Raw genomic sequence first — 22,202 nt, forward strand, 5'->3', positions numbered from 1 at the left:
TTCTTGGCCTCTGTGGGTATTGTGTTATGACTCCAATATCCCAGGATTTCTGAATTTCTTTGAGACTGTGTTGCTCTGGTGACAGTGGTCTCATAACCAAAAATCCTTGCGCTCAAAATCTCTGAAGAGGCTATTTTGGCCCTTCTTCCAGTATCCAGTCTGCCCTTCACCCTGAGGCATGAGCATCCCTAAACTGAGCAATGTCAAGGGTACAGAGAAATTTGAGTTGTATTGCTTTCCTGCTCTCGAGATACTTAACTATCTGGCTTCCAAGATAAGGTTAATTCACACAAAGTAAAATCCAATCATCTAAAACAAATAGAATTATATACTCATTTGTAAGTGTCAGGTCACAAACTTTCCATTCTGGAGGAGAGAAAACATAATGAGGATCTGGGTAGTCAAAGAGGGTTCCTGGGTAGAGTGACATAGGAGTTGGCTCCTAAAGTGTAGGCTGTTGGGGAAAGAACCATGTTCATGTGGAGAGAAACTTATGAACAAAAGGCAACACAGAGCAAAGGGCCACAGAATGCATTTGGCAGTATGAAATGCAGTCTATCTCTAATGGAGGTATAGATGGGTGGATTGGAGAGGCTTTGTGGCAAAAGGTTGGAGTATCAGGGATGAGGTCTCTTGATGGAGGTATTTATTTTATTCAATAACTAAAATTATTATTTTTTAAGTGGGTATACATATACATGTACAAGATTCAAAAGGCAAAAGAAGGTGTATATACTGTGTCTCTTTCCTACCTTTGTGTCCTCTTTTTCTTCCCTGTGTATCATTCAGAATTTTCTTCCCTATGGATCTTACAGAATTAATTTAGTATAGGAAACATAAATAAACTAATATATTTTTCTTTACAAATGGAAACATATGATACACTGTTTTCCTTCTTTCTTGTTTTATTTCATAGTATGAATATATCTTGTTTATATAATTTTCTTTGATGATTAAACAGTCTTCTTTGGTACAAGTAGAGCTCAGCTTATCTTCAGTCCCACATTCATGGATATTTAGTTATTTACAGTCTTTTGCTCTGAATAATAATGCTAACACAAACCTTAAGTGTATAAGTCTTTACATAGGTATGAATATATAGGAGAAATTCCTAAGAGTTGAATTGATGGATGAAAGGTTGTATTTTATTTTATTTTTTAACTTGTTTTATTTTTTATTTAAAAAAAATTTTTTTTTCAACGTTTATTTATTTTTGGGACAGAGAGAGACAGAGCATGAACGGGTGAGGGGCAGAGAGAGAGGGAGACACAGAATCGGAAACAGGCTCCAGGCTCCGAGCCATCAGCCCAGAGCCTGACGCGGGGCTCGAACTCACGGACCGCGAGATCGTGACCTGGCTGAAGTTGGACGCTTAACCGACTGCGCCACCCAGGCGCCCCTATTTTTTATTTTTTTAAATTTACATCCAAATTAGTTAGCATATAGTGCAACAATGATTTCAGGAGTAGATTCCTTAGTGCCCCTTACCCATTTAGCCCATCCCCCCTCCCACAATCCCTCCTGTAACCCTCAGTTTGTTCTCCATATTATGAGTCTCTTCTGTTTTGTCCCCCTCCCTGTTTTTATATTATTTTTGTTTCCCTTCCATTATGTTCACCTGTTTTGTCTCTTAAAGTCCTCATATGAGTGAAGTCATATGATTTTTGTCTTTCTCTGACTGACTAATTGCACTTAGCATAATACCCTCCAGTTCCATCCACGTAGTTGCAAATGGCAAGATTTCATTCTTTTTGATTGCCAGGTAATACTCCATTGTATATACATTTATATATATGTACCACATCTTCTTTATCCACTCATCCATTGATGGACATTTGGGCTCTTTCCATACTTTGGCTATTGTTGATAGTGCTGCTATAAACATGGGGGTGCATGTGTCCCTTTGAAACAGCACACCTGTATCCCATAGAAAGATGCCTAGTAGTGCAATTGCTGGGTCGTAGGGTAGTTCTATTTTTAATTTTTTGAGGAACCTCCATACTGTTTTCCAGAGTGGCTGCACCAGCTTGCATTCCCAGAAGGGAATTTTTATATTTTAAATACTGATACTGTGTAATTGCCACACCAACTGTACAGAATTGTACCCCACCCAAACTGTAAAGGTGCCTCTCTTCACATGCTATTGATTGATGAACAATTGTTGATTCAGGATTATCAAAGCTTTAAAAAAAATTTTTTTTTACATTTATTTATTTTTGAGAGACAGAGAGACAGAGCACAAGTGGGGAGGGGCAGAGAGAGAAGGGGACAAAATTCAAAGCAGGCTCCCAGCTCTGAGCTGGCAGCACAGAGCCTGACGCAGGTCTCTAACTCACAAACCGTGAGATTATGACATGAGCTGAAGTAGGATGCTTAACCTACTGAGCTACCCAGGTGCCCCAGCATTATCAAATCTTTTATCTCAGTCAACCTGAGAAATGATAAATTGTATCTTGTTTGTTTACAAATTTGTTTTAAGGTAGGTTAATCACATTTTGCATGTTTACTTCCTTTTCTTCTAAATATCTATTCCTATTCTTTGCCCACAAATTATTGATCTTTACTTATTGATTTATAAATGCTTTTTAATATTAAGAAAATTATCCCTTTGCATATTTATTGCAAATATTTTTTCTCAGTTTGTTATTTGATATTTATAATGACTTTTTGCAGGGCACCTGGGTGGTTCAGTTAAGCATCTGACATTGACTCAGGTCATGATCTCACAGTTTGTGGGTTCAAGCCCACATTGGATCCTCATGCTCTCACTCTCAAAAATAAATAAACATTTAAAATAAAATAAAAGTTATACATATAATAACTATTATATATATAACATATATATAATGACTTTTTGCCACGTAGAAATATTTCATTTTATGAATTTATTAGTCCTATTATTAGTCTTTTATTTTATAGCTTCCGTATTTTAAGAAAACTGAAAAATGTATTTCTCTTTCTGAAGTTAAAAGGTTACCCCCTATTTCTTCAGGTGCTCATGGTTTCATATTTTATGCTTACACCTTTGCTCCATTTAGAATGTAGTTTTGAGTAATGAATGCATTTGGTACTTGCATTAGTTAAGGATTGCATTCAAGTACATAGAACAGGTTTAACTACAAAACAGAGTTTCTCAGGGGCTTTTGGAGTCTGCTTAGGAAAAAGGAAAGGCAGAAATAGCATCACTTTTACTATTAGAACACAAGAAATCATTAGACAATCTGCAAATTCACAGCTTTTAAAAAATTTATCAGAAAGCTGAGGTTCCAGGACAACCTAATTAATCTTAATCTAAGGAAAGATGGACACAGCCAAGGAGATATAGCACAGGTACTCTTGCTCATTTGAGGCTGACTCTCCCTCTGAACACCATCAAGCTGGTAGGAATTCAGGTATAAATTTTAAGGAATTATTGAAGGTCAAATGTAGGCCAGCATGAGAATACAGAAGCCACAAGTACAGGGTAATTCACATTGACTTGCAAGCTCTTCTCCATGGACCTTATTATGTGTTCACAAGAAAGACTGGGGGCAGCATGCGAATCCTGAGAAGGTTTTCCTTTGATACAAACCTGGGGGAAAGGAAGAGCTGCCACTGTGGGGAAAGGCACCAAACCCTACCCAGATACTTCTTCCCTATCTTTCCCATAGAACAAAGGCCTTAAACCACTGGGTGAAGGACAGTAAATCCTGTCATTAGCCAGTAAATTCTGTACTGGCGAAGAGCCATTGCAGCCAGAGAAAGAGAAAAGAGAAAAAACCAAACCAAACCAAACCAAACCAAACCAAACCCCTCTACCTCTATGGGCTCCAGATCATTAGAAATGTTCCAGGGGTGGGTGGGGTAGCTTCATAGAGAAGGCCTACCCGTAAGACGTAGGGGTACAGAGCCTATCTAACACTAATGCTGAATCAGAAAAAACAGGGAATGCCTCCTTCACTCCCCACCCCTCAAACATCAAACAGGCTAATAAGCCTCAAGTAACAAGTAATAGCCACTTACTGCTAAATAGCATCAAGATCAGGGAAGAGATATTATCTGAGGAGCAGGCACAAGGGGAAGATGTAAAATTGAGGGAGGAGCAGAAGTTGATAAACCCTCTGGCAAACCAGCCTCAACCTTAAACAGAGGTAATGTTAGGGAAACTTGAAGCTTGTTGTACACGCCAATATCCATAGCAAAAACAAAACCCAAAAGCAGGTCAGCTCCTAAGTTCACTGACTCAATCTCTTGCACTAAAGTCCTAGCAGAAGGAGAGGTATGCCCATTTACAGGCATGAAAACTATTTACTTCAGTGTTTACTGCCTTATAATTGTCCAGCTTTTGACAAAATATTTTTACAGGCACACAAAGAAGGAAGAGAAAAATGACACGCTATTAAGAGACAAAGCAATTAACAGAACCAGACTCATATATGATACAGATATTGGAATTATCATATGGGGATATTAAAGGAACTATGATTAATGTTAAAGGATCTAGTAGAAAAGGTGAACAGCTTTCATGATAGAATGGGTAATTTCAGCAGGGAGATGGAAACTCTAAAGAATCAAATGGAAATGCTAGAAATAGAAAACACGGTAACACAGATAAAGATTTCTTTTGTCTGGCTCATCAGTAGTCTTGACCCAGAGGAGGAAAGAATCTGTGAAAGATAATTATCTGTGAAGATAATTCAATAGAAATATCCAAACACAAAGAAAAAAGTGGGAAAGAAACCCCACAATAGAAAAGAGCGTCCAAGATCTGTGGGACAACATCAAACAACCTAACATATGTACAAGAAGAGAGAGAAATGGGACAGAAGAAATATTTTAAGAAATAATGGCCAAGAATTTTTCAAAATTAATAACATACCAAGTCACAAATCTGGGAAGATCAGAGAATACTAATCAGGATAAACATCTAGGAACTCATCTAGACGTATCATATATGAGCTTCTAAGAACTAAAGACAAAGAGAAGATCTTGAAAAGAGAAACATTACATAAAGAGGAACAAAGATAAGAAAATCACAGACTACTAACCAAAAACTATGTCAGCTAGAAGATAGTGAAGTGACATCTTCAAAATGCTGGAAGAAAAAAAAAAAAGTCAACCTAGAATTCTACACCAAGCAAGCAAGCAAGCAAAAAAAACAAAAACAGAAACAAAAACAAAAAACCTACACCAAGCATTTTTCAAAAGTGAAAGAGAAATACAGACTTTTCAAAATTTTTTATTATTTTATTTTATTTTTTATGAATATAATTTATTGTCAAATTGGCTTACATACAACACCCAGTGCTCATCCCAACAAGTGCCCCCCTCAATGCCCATCACCCATTTTCCCTCTCTCCCACCCCCCCCATCCATCCTTAGTTTGTTCTCTGTATGAGAAATACAGACTTTAAAACAGACCAATAGGGTTTCTCTTCCTTGTAAAACAGGAAATTGACTGCAACCAGTAATTCTCCCATTTCTTCCTAGCTAACTGAACCCTAATTAAAAAAAAACTGATGTAAAATTAATACAACATAAATTAACCATTAAAAATATACAATTCAGTAGCATTTAGTACATCCACAACATTGTACAACCAATAATTGCAGAACATTTTCATCACCCCCAAAATAAACCCTGTACTCATTAAGGAGTCAAACCCTATTTGATCCTTCCCCCAGTCCATGGAAATCACTAATCTGCTTTCTGTATGTGTAGAATTTCCTATTCTGAACATTTAATATAAATGGAATCATACAATATGTGGCCTCTTTCACTTAGCATAATGTTTTCAAGGTTCATTTATGTTGGAGAATGTATCAGTACTTCATTCATTTTTGTGGCTGAATAATATTCCATTGTATGAATATACCACATTTTGTTTATTCATTTATCATTTGATGGACATTTGGGTTGTTTTCATTTTTGGCCTATTATAAATAATGCAGCTATGAATATTATTAGGGGCTGAACACCTGTTTTTAATTTACTTGGGTATCTATGTAGGAGTGAAATTTCTGGGTAATTCTATGTTTAACTTTTTGAGGAACCACTGAACTGTTTTCCATAGTGATTGCACCATTTTATATTCCTGCCAGCAATGTATGATTGATCATAATTTTTATTTGGGGCTGCAAAATGTCTAGTTCTTTAGGATGAATCATGATTGGTAAAAGCCAACTGAGGGCCATTATATTTCCCAAAAAAGGCCAAAACTATATTTCCAGTCTGACATGCTTTTCCTTAAACTTATCACTTTACCATTGAGATAAAGTATGTTTCATTTTCCCCTTGAAACTTGTCAGGCTTTTGTGACTCATTTAATAAATAGAAGATGGAGCAAATAATGTTCTGTGATTTCTTTGTTTATTTATTTATTTTGAGAGAGAGAGATAGCACACACATGTGCATCCGAATGGGGGAGGGACAGAGAGAAAGGGAGAGAAAGAATCCCAAGCAGGCTCTGCACTGTCAGCACAGATCCTGTCTGGGACTCAATCCCATGAACTGTGAGTCCATGACCTGAGCCAGAATCAAGAGTCAGACGCTTAACTAACTGAGCCACCCAGGTGCCCCAATGTTCTGTGATTTCTAATGTAATTTCATAAAAGACACTATGGCTTCTGCCTAGCTCTTTTTCTCAGAACATGTGCCCTTGAATCCATAGGCACCCATGTAGCAAGTTCAGAAAATCATGAGGAGAAACTATACAGAAATAGAGTAAGATGCCAAAGGAACCCCAGTTGCTCTAGCCTCAGCTGATTATCTTCTTAATCCAAACACCAGATGTCTGGATTAGTAAATCTTCTGATGATTCCAGTACCAGCATTGTCTGTCTGACCGCAAAAAAAAACATATTCCAAACAAAACTGCCTAGCTGACCTCAGTTAACCACCCAACCAATGAGAGATAGTAATAAAATATTGTAATTGTCTTTTAAGCCATTCACTTTGGGGGTGGTTTATTAATCAACACTACATGTCAAAGCAATTGATCTCCTTTGCCAGATCCCCAATTTCTAGATTACTTTGCACCTAAAGATGGCCATATGGGCCAGTTCTGATTAATAAGATATATGAGGAAATTTGCTGGGGGGCTTCTGGGGAAGAATTTGCTTTCTGATTAAAGAGACAGGATATGAAAACTGGCTTCTAGCTCTCCAACCCATGACTCCTTGCTTCCTGCCTTGAATAAGAAGTGCAGGTATAATGTTTACATCTAGAGCCACCTTGTGATCCTGAGGTGACATGTCAGAGGATGAAATATCAGCATCTGAGTATGATGGAGAAGACTGGAAAGTGGTTGGATGTTTGATGGCATCAATAAACCCCCAAAGGAACCCTGGAACCTCCTGGGTTTGACTATATTTTCTGAGCCAGAGCATTTACATTTCTTCCAACTACCTTTCATTTTCATGTACCATAGTTATGGGTGATAGCAAGCTATGTCCTAGTTTAATCTAAGATACCGTTTTTAATTCCATTTTCTTAGTTTTGAGATGATTTTCTAGAAGAAAATCTTTCTCAGATTGACAAAAAATGTTTTATTATAAAATATGTTAGTAAAGATGTGGGAAAAAGTCTTTATTACATACTTCTGGTTGGAACATAAAAAGGAACAAACTTTTGGAGTGCAGTTTAGGGATAGGAAATATAAAATGCACATAGCCCTTGACCTCGCATTTTCTGTTTTAGGAATTTATCTAATAGATAAATTCACAAAGACTTATGTGCAAGGATTATAATTGCATCATTATTTGTAATAGTGAAAGAGTGGAAACAACTTAAACACAAGACTGGTTAAATAAATTATGATTTAGCCACACAATGGAATACTATGCAGCCATCATCTCAAAAAGGATGAGATAGAACAATGTGTTCTTGCATATAATTGAAACAAGTGTATATAGTTTCCTCTCATTTTCATAAAAAAAGTATGAGGAACACACAAATATTTATTTATATTAATTATATATACGATGGGATTGTTAAGGACCAGCTTGGAGGCTGGGTACCAGACAGGCAGATGAAATCTCTCTCTATTCTTCAATAGATTGTTACAAGTCACACCGTTTTTCTATTCCCTGTCCAGAGATGTCCTGCATGGCTAAATGACAGTCGGGCTGGCACTGTAGTGTACCACCTATATTTGCTTTTTCCATCTTTTCCTACCTTCCTTTTCCCTCCATTCTGTCTATAAATAATTAGTACTTAAGCTTTCCTTGGGCTCTTTTTTCCAGCAAACTGGAGCTAAGACAAAGAGGATAGCTTAAATATTTCATAAGAATTTTAAATGGGGGAGGGAAGGGAACAGAAAGTTCTCTTAAGATATGCAGGGCTTACTGTGTTGCATCCATGTATTTTCCCGAAAAAACTTTAGAAAGTCAGCAAAGAGAAGTCATGGTATAAAAGAACTGCCAATGTAGGGCGCCTGGGTAGCTTAGTCGGTTGGGCATCGAACTCTTGATTTCAGCGCAGGTCGTGATCCCAGAGTTGTGGGATTGAGCTCCACATTGAGTTCTGCACTGGGAGTGGAGCCTGCTTAGGATTCTGTCTCTCTCTCTCTCTCTCTCCCTCTCTCTCCTCTCCCCTTCTGCTCCTTTCCCTGATTCACACTTTCTCTGTCTCTTCACTCTTTCTCTAAATAACAACAAAAAAGATACAGTGCAAATGTATCTGGACTAAAGGAAATATTAATCAGCTTTCAATTTCATGAACATAGAACAAAATCTCACCTGAAAAATCAGTAGCTAAGAGTCCCCCCCCAAAAACTGTCCTACAAATCCAAGATCAGAACAATAGACTTGGGAATGAGAGTGGGCTGTGGGATAATAGGGGGAGGGAACCAAATGACCTTGAACACTGCCCCATGGCGTAGTCCTAGAGTGACTTTCTCCTTACTGACTCTCAGCATCTCCACATAGTAGATACCTTACTGCAAATCAGGAACATTGCTGCAAGTGCCCCAAAAAAGAGCTGTGCTTCAGCTGCCCTCTGATTGTCACAGCCATCACAGGAAAAAAAATGACCACTAACTACATCAGTGCCTATGGGAGATCTATTCTTTTTTTGTGTAGGGTGAAAAATTATGTGCTTTATTTACACGAATTTGAATTGAACACTTGAATTTTAAAAAGTCACAATTTAATGTGACAATTACCTATAATAAAGGCATGCTTCATGAAAATATAATACAATTCAGTTATTGAACATCCTGTTTTTGTAAATAAAGTTTTATCTGGAACACAGCCATGCCTATTTATTGATGTATTGTCTATAGATGTCTGTGGTTGTTGCTGTATTGTCTATAGTCGTACAGTGGCAGAGTTGGGAAGTTGCAAGAGAGGTCTGCTAGTCTAAAATATTTACTATATGAAAATGTGGCTTGCAACAGCACTGTAATTAAAAGGCATCTGTGAGGAACAGTTTCAGGAGCAATATATTCTCTCACTTGTATTGCACATTTCCCCCCAAGCCCTTGTGCAGGTGTACACCTTACCCTCAAAGATTTTATATCTCTATCTATAAATGCTATACAGATGTTTTTCCTTTGTCAATTGTTAATATTTTATTTTGTAAATATTTATATAAAATAATAAATATTTTAATCCTATCCTATCTGACAATGGCATTGCATTACTACATAGTAGTAAACTCTGTAAAGCACCTCTAGGTTAGCACCAGTTTTTTACTGAAAAGGGGACACAATTTAATACAGAATGGAAAAAGTTGAATTTTGAACACAAAAGGGGTAAAACCCCTCTAGAATGTCCATTTGGGAGGATTATTTACAACCATACTAAACCCTAAAGTTGACATTGACTTCTGTCTCTCAACTCTCCAAGTAACTGCAGAAAAGAGACTTTTAGGCTCTTTAGCCATTTCTATTCATCGGCATCTATCCTTTGGGAATATGAGGGCCACAAACTGATTTAACTACCTGGGATTTGGGAAGGACCCATAATTTAGCCATCATTCTCATGTTAGGGAATATCCCTTAAGTATCGTAGTGTCTCTTTTATATTTACACCTCTTCTTAAGTTTGGGCAAGGAATTTGCATTACTGTATGGGTCCAGTAGAGGTGCCCAGTAAACAGTTGCCCTTTCTCCTTGGGGAGATACCTTGTCCCCTCCTTACTTTTTCCCTAGTTCTCCCAATTTTAATTGGGAAAAGAAACCAAGATTAGGGGCTGGAGACAAGAATGGGCCTTGGGGCAGTCAGTGGGGAGCAAAGTACAGACACTTGATTCTGGGAATTATATCAATGACTTCCTTGGAGAATAAACAGGCTTGGGATTTTGAAGAACCAACAAACTACTTATATATAAGAGTGGGAAAGGTATAATGATTAATCATGAGCTGTAAATTTAATTTATGTTCAGGGTAAAAGCTATAACAAAATTAGCTTGTTTATGACCAACCACAAATTGGGTTGTAACACAACGATCTGTGCTCAGATCTCAGTTTTTACCTTCTGTGCAGAAGGTTCTCAGTAATTGTTTTCTGATGAGAGTAACTACTTTTCTCCAAAGCAGTGTTTTTCAATCTTGATGATTTTTCACTAAATAATATCATGCCAAAATCTACAAATGTTTTATCCAATGAAAAATAAAGATGATTCAAGTTTATAATATGCCACTTTTACTCACTTCCCTTCAGATGTGTTTGGCTGTGTGGGAGAGATAGGGGTAGAATTACAGCATGTATGCTGGAAATGGTGCACTGGAGTATACTGAGCATTTGAATATCATTTGTCAAATGTACTGAGGCGGAAAAAAGGTTGAGAGCCACTTCTCTATAAACAATATGTCCTGCCAAAATCAGATAATCTTTGGCATAGGAACATCCCTAGTAGATGGAGGGGGTATCAAGTGTCAAACTTTTTTCCTTTCCTTTTCTTTTTTTTTAAATTTTTTTTTTTCAACGTTTATTTATTTTTGGGACAGAGAGAGACAGAGCATGAACGGGGGAGGGGCAGAGAGAGAGGGAGACACAGAATCGGAAACAGGCTCCAGGCTCCGAGCCATCAGCCCAGAGCCTGACGCGGGGCTCAAACTCACGGACCGCGAGATCGTGACCTGGCTGAAGTCGGACGCTTAACCGACTGCGCCACCCAGGCGCCCCGCCTTTCCTTTTCTTTTTAAAAAAATATATCCAGACCCATTACATACTCATTAATCACCTGCTTCACCAGCCAGACAGGTGTTGAACAAGAAGACATGGCTTAGGTACAGTTTGACAGGAATACTTTAGCACAGGGGCAGAGGAGACAAGGCTATTTCCTAACTAGCAGGGTTGGGCAGAAGCTAGCACTATTGCTGGGATGGATGCTAAAGGAGCAGGGTGGGTGTACTGAGCACACTGAAGCAGAGGGAGGAAAGAGCTGAAATTGATGAGCTGACTTCCATGACCCATAGCAGAGGAGAGGGCAGGAAGAAGCTGCATAGGCTGAATATCAGGTCTCCATAGTTAAGATATTCTGATCAGACCTCCTATTTTTGCTCTCCTATACCTGGCTTCGTGGCTCCATAGCTACACTGGCCAAACTTGGTGAGCCATGACCAAGAGGACAAGCAGAGTGGGTTTCTCTATTTTCCATCCACCATTAGTTTCCTTTGCATAGGCTAGCTGGTTCATTGGGGTGTAAGAAATAGCTGTAGGTCTTCTGTTGAGAGAGTTAAAAATGGTATTTATTATCTTTGGGAAAAAATGATATTTACAATAAGAAGTAATTAGGTAAAATACTGATAAGATAAGGTTAGGTGAAAAAACAAGCTTGTGTAATTATTTGAGCATCACAAGTATAGCTATGTAAAAATTACCCATGAAGACAAAGACCAGAAATAGCCCAGACTGTTGGCAGTGATTGTTAGGGAGGTAAAGTTTTAAGTGTATTTTTTTTCCATTTTCCGGAATATTCCACTTTATTTCTATAGTTTCAAAAAGCATGTCAAAATAAACAATTAGGGAACTGCCAATCCAATGATAGATTCTTTATTCAGACCATGACTCCTGTTAAGAGCAACTAGAAAAGACTGACAAATTTTTTTAAAATTCCATTTGAGAAACAGGAACCCTCTTACACTGTTGGTGGGAATGCAAACTGGTGCAGCTACTCTGGAACACAGTATAGAGGTTCCTCAAAAAATTAAAAATAGAACTACCCTATGACCCAGCAATAGCACTACTAGGAATTTATCCAAAGGATACAGGAGTGCTGATACATAGAGGCATATGTACCCCAATGTTTATAGCAGCACTTTCAACAATAGCCCAATTATGGAAAGAGTCCAAATGTCCATCAACTGATGAATGGATAAATAAGATGTATACATATACAATGGAATAACACCTGGTAGTGAGAAAGAATGAAATCCTAGCATTTGCAACAACGTGGATGGAACTGGAGGGTATTATGCTGAGTGATATAAGTCAGTCAGAAAAAGACAGATATCATATGTTTTCACTCATATGTGGAACCTGTGAAACTTAACAGAAGACCATGGGGGAAGGGAAGGGGAGGGGAAAAATAGTTTCAAACAGAGAAGGAGGCAAACCATAAGAGACTCTTAAATACAGAGAACAAACTGAGGGTTAATGGGGTGCGGTGGTGGAGGGAGGAAATGGGTGATGGGTATTGAGGAGGACACCTGTTGGGATGAGCACTGGGTGTTATATGTAAGCGATGAATCACGGGAATCTACCCCCAAAACAAAGAGCACACTGTATACACTGTATGTTAGCTAAGTTGACAGTAAATTATATTAAAAAAATTCTGTTTGAGGCATGATCCACGAAGCCACAGACTGAGAGAAAATATTTGCAAAAGACATATCTGATAAAGGGATGCTATCCAACACACACACACACACACGCACACCCAAAACACTTAAAACTCAACAATAAACCCAAACAACCCCATTAAAACATGGGCCAGAGACCTGAACAGACACCTCACCAAAGAAGATAGACAGATGGCAAATAAGCATGTGAAAAGATGCTCCACATCGTATGTTACAGGGAAATGCAAATTAAAACAATGAGATACCACTACACATCTGTTAGAATGGCCAAAATCCAGAACATTGACAGCATCAAATGCTGATGGAGATGTGTAGCAACAGGAACTTTCATATACTGCTGGTGGGAATGCAAAATGGTGCAGCTGCTTTGGAAGATAGTTTGGCAGTTTCTTACAAAACAAGACATACTCTTATATAATCCAGCAATCATCCTCCTTGGTATTTATTCAAAGGAGTTGAAAACTTATGCCACACAAAAACCTGCATACAGATGTGTATAGCATCTTTATTCAAAATTGCCAAAATTTGGAAGTAACCCACATGTCCTTCAAGGTAAATGGAAAATAAACTGGGGGACATTCAGACAATGGAATATTATTTAGCACTAAGAAGAAATGGGCTATCAAGCCATAAATAGACATGGAAGAAATTTAAGTGCTTATTACTAAGTGAAAGAAGTACTGAAAAGACTATATACTATATGATTCCAACTTTATGAAATTCTGGAAAAGGCAAAACTGTTGAGACAGTTAAAGGGTCAGTAGTTGCCAGGAATTGGGGAGGAGGGAAGGATGAACAGGTGGAGCACAGAGGAATTTTAGGGCAATGAAACTACTCTTACATGATACATAGTGGTGGATACGTGTCATTATACATGTGTCCAAATCCATAGATTGTACACCAGCAAGGGTGTACCCTAAGGTAAACAATAGTCTTTAGGTGATAATGATGTGTCAATGTAGGTTCGTCTATGGCAACAAATGTACCACTCTGGTGCAGAATGTTGATAGTGGGGAAGGCTATGCATATGTTGGGAGAGGGGTACATGGAAAATCTCTGCCCCTCTCTCTCAATTTTGCTATGAACCTCAAACTGCTCTAAAAAATAAAGTATATTAAAAATATCTGTTTGGATGGCCAACAGACACATGAAAGGATGCTCAACACCACTCGTCATCAGGGAACTACAAATCAAAATACCTTGAGATATCACCTCACACCTGTCAGAGTGGCTAAAAACAACACAAGAAACGACAGGTATTGGCAAGGATGTGGAGAAAGGGGAATGGAATGAACCCTCTTGCACTGTCGATGGGAATGCAAACAGGTGCAGCCACTCTGGAAAACAGTATGGGGGTTCCTCAAAAAGTTAAAAATAGAACTACTCTATGATCCAGCAATTGCAGTACTACATATTAACCCAAAGAATACAAAAATGCTAATTCAAAATGATACATGCACCCCAATGTTTATAGCAGCATTATCTACAATAGCTAAATTATGGAAACAGCCCAAGTGTTCATCGACTGATGAATGGATAAAGAAGATATAGTGTATATATATATGTGTGTGTGTGTGTGTGTGTGTGTGTGTGTGTGTCTATCTATATGTATGTATATAGGTATATTGTCTTTATATATACATATATATATGACTGAATATTACTCAGCCATAAATCTTGCCAATTTGCAATGACATGGATGGAGCTAGAGAATATTTTCCTAAATGAAATGAGTCAGAAAAAGACAAATACCAGTGATTTCACTCATGCGTGGAATTCAAGAAACAAAACAAACGGGCAAAGGGGAAAAAAGAGAGAGAGGAGGAAAACCAAGAAACAGACTCTTAATTATAGAGTTAAGAAACTGATGGTTACCAGAGGAAGGTGGGTGGGGGGATGGGTTAAATAGGTGATGGGGATTAAGGAGTACACTTGTGATGAGCATTGGATGATGTATGGAAGTGTTGAATTACTACTATATCGTACACCTGAAACTCATATTACACCGTATGTTAACTAACTGGAATTTAAATAAAAACTTAAAAGGGGCACCTGGGTGGCTCAGTTGGTTAAGCATCCGGCTCTTTCTTTAAATGATTATTTATTTATTTTGAGAAAGAGACAGAGTGAGCCGGGGGGTGGGGGGGGTACAGAGAGAGGAAGAGACAATCCCAAGATGGGTGTGAGGCTCAATCCCAACCGTGAGATCATGACCTGAGCCAAAATCAAGAGTCAGACATGTGGAGCCTGCTTGGCATTTTCTCTCTCCCTCTCTCTGCCCCTCCCTCACTTGTGCTCTCTCTCTAAAAATAAATAAAATAAAACTTAAAAAAAACCCTTAAATCTGTTTGAAGGCAATACCAAAGCAGTGAGGTATTATGGGGCCTAGACTCAGGTGAGAAGGAAAGTTTTCAGAGGTGAGTATGACATTTAGTGCTGTCCTTTCCCTTACGCTGTCCTTTCCCTTAAGGCTATTGTCAATGACAAGAGCCAAGAGGCTGAAAAGCTGAGCAGAAAATCTCACAGATTCACAGAATAGAGGGAACAAGAATTGGAGTCAGGGCTTGATAAGGAGAAGTTCTGATAAATACCATAGACTTTTGATTGGACCTGGGAAGGCCCATATCAGTAAGTATGAATTGTAAGTAGACGAGCCCTCATAGGGATGGAATCCACTTTGAATCCTCTCAGTCTCTGACTTAACTAGGTGCTCTGAGATCATCAGTGCCTCTAGTTTACCTTCCAGCCATAAAATACCAAAACCTGATAAGGATAGAATGTGAAAGGAAAATTACAAGCTAATCTAATTTATGAACATAGATCTTATGAGCCTAAAAAAATATTATCAAACAAAATCCAATAATATATAAAAATGAGAACACACTATGACTGAAATAGGTTTATCTCAGGAGTGCAAGGCAAGTTTAACTCTGAAAAGGCAATCCCTGCAATTTACATTAAAAGAATTAGGAAGAAAAATTATGTGACCATATTGACAGATGTAGAAAAAGAATTTTATATAATTGAACATCATTCATGACAAAATTTTCTCAAATGAGGAATAGAAGAAATCTGATAAGGAATATCTACTAAGCAAACATATTTAAAAGGGAAATGTTGAAAGTGTTTCTCTTGAGATAAGGAATGAGACAGGTATGCTTGCTATTACTCTTTATATTCAATATTATAGTGGAGGTCCTAGCCAATGTACTAAGGCATGAAAAAGAAGGAAGAGGTAATATGGATTGGAAAGGAGGAAATAAAGCAGCTGTAATTCACAGATAACTTGATCTATATGTTAAAAATCTAAGAGAATCTTCAGATAAATCTATTAGAGTAAATAAGTGAATTTAGCAAGGTTACTAGATAGAAGATCATTATATAAAAACCAATAGAATTTCTATACATTAGCAACAAACCATTAGAAAATAAACTTAAACTGATATCATTTATAAAATCATCAAAAATAGTCGAATAACCATGAATAAATCTAACAAAAGTTGTGTAAGAGCTTCATGCATAATTTATGAAAACATTTTCAGAGAAATTAAAGAAGATTAAAATAAACGAGGAATATACCATGTTCATATTTTGGAAGACTCAGTATTTAAAGACATAACTTTCTCCCCAATTGATCTGTGGTTTAAATGAAATCTCAATCTAAAAATCAGTGGTAATCAGTTTTTTTTTGGGGGGGGAGGGGTGTGAAAATTGACAGTTTCTTTTTTTTTTTTTTAAGTTTATTTATTTTGAAAGACAGTGTGTGAGCAGGGGAGGGGCAGGGAGAGAGGGAGTAAGAGAGAATCCCAAGCAGGTTCCATGCTGTCAGCACAGAGCCTGATGCAGGGCTCAAACTCACGAATCATGAAATAATGACCTGAGCCAAAATCAAGAGTCAGGTGCTTAACCAACTGAGCCACCCAGATGCCCCAACAATCCGATTCTAAAATGTATATAGAAAATGTAAAGAAGCAAAAATAGCCAAGACAATGTTGAAGAACAAAGGGGATCATTTACCAGGTGTCAAAACTTATTATAAATCTGACACCTAAAATGAATACAATGTTATAGGTCAGTTATTTACAATAGCCAAATTATGGAAGCAACCTAAGTGTCCATCCATAGGTGGATAAAGAATGGATATATATATATATATATATATATATATATATATATATATATGAGATATATATATTCTATTAAATGTGGTATATACTATGAAATGTGGTGTGTATATATATATATATATATATATATATTACGAAATATTATTCAGCCATAAAAAAGAATGAAATCTTGCCATTTGCAGCAACATGGATGGATCTAGAGAGTATTATGCTAAGCGAAATAAGTCAGAGAAAGACAAGTACCATATGACTTCACTCATATGTGGAATTTAAGAAACAAAACAAAGGAAAAAATGACAAACCAAAAAACAGACTCTTAACTATAGAGAAAAAACAGATGGCTACCAGGGGGGAGGTGGGTAGGGGGATATGTGAAATAGGTGAAAGGGATTAAGAGTACACTTATCTTTTGTTTTTTAAGTTTATTTATTTATTTTGAGAGAGAGGAGAGAGAAAGAGAAAGAGAGAGAGAGAGAGAGAGAGAGAGAGAGAGAGAGACAATGAGCTGGGGAGGGGCAGAGAGAGAGAGGGACAGGGGATCCGAAGCAGGCCCTGTGCTGACAGCAGAGAGCCCAATGTGGGGCTCAAACCCACAAACTGTGAGATAATGACCTGAGCTGAAGTTGGACACTCAACTGGCTGAGCCACCCGGGTGCCCCAAGAGTACACTTACCCTGATGAGCACTGAGTAATATATGGAATTGTTGAATCACTATATTGTACACCTAAAATGAATATAACACTGTATATTAACTACAATGGAATTAAAATAAAAAAAAATAAATAAAAACAAAATAAAATTACTTATTCTTTAAGAGAAAAAAACATAAAGATTAAGTAATTAGATGATGTGATCCTGGTGCAAGGATAGGTAACATGACACAATGGAACAGAATAGAGAATAAAGAAACAGACCTATACATATATGGATACTTGATTTATCATAAATGTGGCACTGCGGAACAGTGGAGAATCTTTTAATTAAATGCAGAATCTTTTAAGTGACTTCAGTAAATCAGGGGTGCCCGGGTGGCCCAGTTAAGCATCTGACTCTTGATTTCAGCTCAGGTTTGCTATCACAGTTTTCAGGATCGAGCCCTGCAGCAGGCTTTGCACTGACAGTGCCTGGGTGGCTCAGTTGATTGAGCTGCCAACTCTTGATTTCGGCATGGGTCATGATCCCAGCGTGGTGGGATCTAGCCCCCTGTTTGGCTCTGCATTGGGCGTGGAGCTTGCTTGGGATTCTCCCTCTCTCTCTCTCTTTCTCCCTCCCTCCCTCCCTCTGCCCCTCTCCCCACTCGTGTTCTGTCTCTCTAAAAATAATAAATACAATACAATACAATACAATACAATACAATACAATACAATAAAAAAGTAAAATATAGTAAAATAAAATAAAACCTTAAACTAGAAGCAGAAAAACTTGTCCAACAGTAGAATGGATAAATTGTGGTATATTTGTATAGTGGAATACAACAATAAAAATGAATAAGTTACTCCTACATGAAACAATATGAATGATGTCTTCTTTAGAGAAGTGTCTATTCATGTTTTTTGCCCATTTCTTCACTGTTTTCATTTGTTTTTCATTTTGTTGTTCATTTGTTTTTCGGGTGTGGAGTTTGGTGAGTTCTTTATAGATTTTGGATACTAGCCCTTTGTCCGATATGTCATTTGCAAATATCTTTTCCCATTCCATCGGTTGCCTTTTAGTTTTGTCGATTGTTTCCTTTGCAGGGCAGAAGCTTTTTATCTTCATGAGGTCCCAATAGTTCATTTCTGCTTTTAATTCCCTTGCCTTTGGGGATGTGCCAAGTAAGAAATTGCTGCGGCTGAGGTCAGAGAGGTTTTTTCCTGCTTTCTCCTCTAGGGTTTTGATGGTTTCCTGTCTCACATTCAGGTCCTTTATCCATTTTGAGTTTGTTTTTGTCAATGGTGTAAGAAAGTTGTCTAGTTTCATCCTCCTGCATGTTGCTGTCCAGTTCTCCCAGCACCATTTGTTAAAGAGACTGTCTTTTTTCCACTGGGTATTCTTTCCTACTTTGTCAAAGATGAGTTGGCCATACGTTTGTGGGTCTAGTTCTGGGGTTTCTATTCTATTCCATTGGTCTATGTGTCTGTTTTTGTGCCAATACCATGCTGTCTTGATGATTACAGCTTTGTAGTAGAGGCTAAACTCTGGGATTGTGATGCCTCCTACTTTGGTCTAATTCTTCAAAATTACTTTGGCTATTCAGGGCCTTTTATGTTTCCATACAAATTTTAGGATTGCTTGTTCTAGCTTCGAGAAGAATGCTGGTGCAGTTTTGATTGGGATTGCATTGAATGTGTAGATAGCTTTGGGTAGTATTTTAACAATACTATTGTTTTTTAAATACTATTGTATTTTAAAATACAAACATTTTAACAATATTTATTCTTCCAATCCATGAGCATGGAATGTTTTTCCATTTCTTTATATCTTCTTCAATTTCCTTCATAAGCTTTCTATAGTTTTCAGCATACAGATCTTTTACATCTTTGGTTAGGTTTATTCCTGGGTATTTTATGCTCCTTGGTGCAGTTGTGAATGGGATCAGTTTCTTTATTTGTCTTTCTGTTGCTTCATTATTAGTGTATAAGAATGTAACTGATTTCTGTACATTGATTTTGTATCCTGCAACTTTGCTGAATTCATGTATCAGTTCTAGCAGACTTTTGGTGGAGTCTGTTGGATTTTCCATGTATAATATCATGTCATCTGCACAAAGTGAAAGCTTGACTTCATCTTTGCCAATTTTGATGCCTTTGATTTCCTTTTGTTGTCTGATTGCTGATGCTAGCACTTCCAACACTGTGTTAAACAACAGCGGTGAGAGTGGACATCCCTGTTGTGTTCCTGATCTCAGGGAGAAAGCTCTCAGTCTTTCCCCATTGAGGATGATATTAGCTGTGGGCTTTTCATAAATGGCTTTTATGATGTTTAAGTATGTTCCTTCTATCCCGACTTTCTCGAGGGTTTTTATTAAGAAAGGATGCTGAATTTTGTCAAATGCTTTTTCTGCATCGATTGACAGGATCATATGGTTCTTATCTTTTCTTTTATTAATGTGATGTATCACATTGATTGATTTGCGATGTTGAACCAGGCACATGAAAAGATGCTCAACATCACTCTTCATCAGGGAAATACAAATCAAAACCACACTCAGATATTACCTCACACCAGTCAGAGTGGCTAAAATGAACAAATCAGGAGACTATAGATGCTGGAGAGGGTGTGGAGAAACGGGAACCCTCTTGCACTGTTGGTGGGAATGCAAACTGGTGCAGCCACTCTGGAAAACAGTGTGGAGGTTCCTCAGAAAATTAAAAATAAACCTACCCTATGACCCAGCAGTAGCACTTCTAGGAATTTATCCAAGGGATACAGGAGTACTGATGCATAGGGGCACTTTTACCCCAATGTTTATAGCAGCACTCTCAACAATAGCCAAATTATGGAAAGAGCCTAAATGTCCATCAACTGATGAATGGATAAAGAAATTGTGGTCTATATACACAATGGAGTACTATGTGGCAATGAGAAAGAATGAAATATGGCCCTTTGTAGCCACATGGATGGAACTGGAGAGTGTTATGCTAAGTGAAATAAGCCATACAGAGAAAGACAGATACCATATGTTTTCACTCTTATGTGGATCCTGAGAAACTTAACAGGAACCCATGGGGGAGGGGAAGAAAAAAAAAAAAGACAGGTTAGAGTGGGAGAGAGCCAAAGCATAAGAGACTCTTAAAAACTGAGAACAAACTGAGGGCTGATGGGGGGTGGGAGGGAGGGGAGGGTTGGATGATGGGTATTCAAGAGGGCATCTTTTGTGATGAGCACTGGGTGTTGTATGGAAACCAATTTGACAATAAATTTCATATATTAAAAAAAAGAGACATAGAACATAAAATTTGTCATCTTTAAAAAAATTGAGGTGTAATCAACATATAACATTATATTAATTTCAGGTATACAACATGATTCAGTATTTGTATAATATTGCAAAAAGATCACCACAATTCTAGTTACCATCCATCACCTTACAAGATTGCAAAAAATTTTTTTCTCATGATGAGGATTTTTAAGATCTATCCTCATGTTTCAAATATGCAACACAGTATTATTAACTATAGTCACCATGGTGTACATATATCACCATGACATAATTATTTTTATTTTTATTTTTTGAGAGAGTGAGCATGAGCCTGAACCCACGACAGTGAGATCACGGCCTGAACCCATATCAAGAGTCAGACGCTTAACCAACTGAGCCACCCAGGCACGCTGACAGAATTATTTTGTAACTGGAAATTTGTACCTTTTGACGCCCTTCACCCATTTCTCTCACTCTCTACCTCCTACCTATGGCAACCACCAATCTGTTCTCTGTGTCTGTGAGCTTGGTTTTTGTTGCTGTTTTAAATTCCACATAGAGTGAGATTGTGTGGTATTTGTCTTTCACTGTCTGACTTATTTTACTTAGCATAATGCCCTTGAGGTCCATCCATGTTGTCACAAATGGTAAAATTTCATTTTTTCTAATGGCTGAATAGTATTCCTTTGTGTATATTACATTTTCTTTCTACTCATCTGTCAATGGACACTTAGGTTATTTCCATATCTTGGCTATTGTACATAATGCTGCAACATGGGGGTGATATATCCTTTCAAGTTAATGGGTTTTTTTCCTTCAGATAAAGACTTAGAAGTAGAACTACTGGATCATATTACTGGTTTTAATTTTTTTAAGGTAATTTTTTGAGAGAGAGAGCGAGAGAGAGCATGCACATGTGAGTGGGGGAAGGGGCAGAAAGAGAGGGAGGGAGAGAATCCCAAACAGGCTCATGTCCAGTGCAGAGGCCAGTGTGGGGGCTCGGTCCCACAACTGTGAGATCATGACCTGAGCCAAAACCAAGAGTCAGTTGCTCAACCGACTGAGCCACCCAGGTGCCCCTATTAGTTCAATTTTTAATTTTTTTAGGAACCTCCATACTATGTTCCATAGTGGCTGCACCAATTTACATCAACAATGCATGAGCGTTCCTTTTTCTCCATGTCCTTGCCAACACTTGTTATTTCTGATCTTTTTGATAATAGATATTCTAACAGGTATGAGGTGATATCTCATTGTGGTTTTGATTTGCATTTCCCTGATGATTAGCGATATTGAGCATCTTTTCAGGTACCTGTTGGTCATCTGTATGTCTTCCATGGAAAAATGTCTATTCAGATCCTCTGCCCATTTTTAAAAAATGTTTATTTA

The 22,202-nt window shown here is 37.7% G+C and overlaps 2 long non-coding RNA genes across 3 annotated transcripts in view; both read left to right on the top strand.

The window, feature by feature from the left end:
• LOC123593089 overlaps positions 1–22,202 on the top strand; it is a 179,505-nt gene that overhangs the window by 22,024 nt on the left and 135,279 nt on the right. The gene's annotated exons all lie outside the window — the stretch shown is intronic.
• LOC123593090 lies at positions 5,837–21,888 on the top strand. The gene is made up of 3 exons (XR_006710115.1): positions 5,837–6,452; positions 17,778–17,782; positions 21,792–21,888. It is a non-coding gene; the product is annotated as an uncharacterized LOC123593090 (long non-coding RNA).

Source organism: Leopardus geoffroyi, chromosome D4 (genome assembly GCF_018350155.1).
Source record: "Leopardus geoffroyi isolate Oge1 chromosome D4, O.geoffroyi_Oge1_pat1.0, whole genome shotgun sequence".
NCBI lineage: Eukaryota > Metazoa > Chordata > Mammalia > Carnivora > Felidae > Leopardus > Leopardus geoffroyi.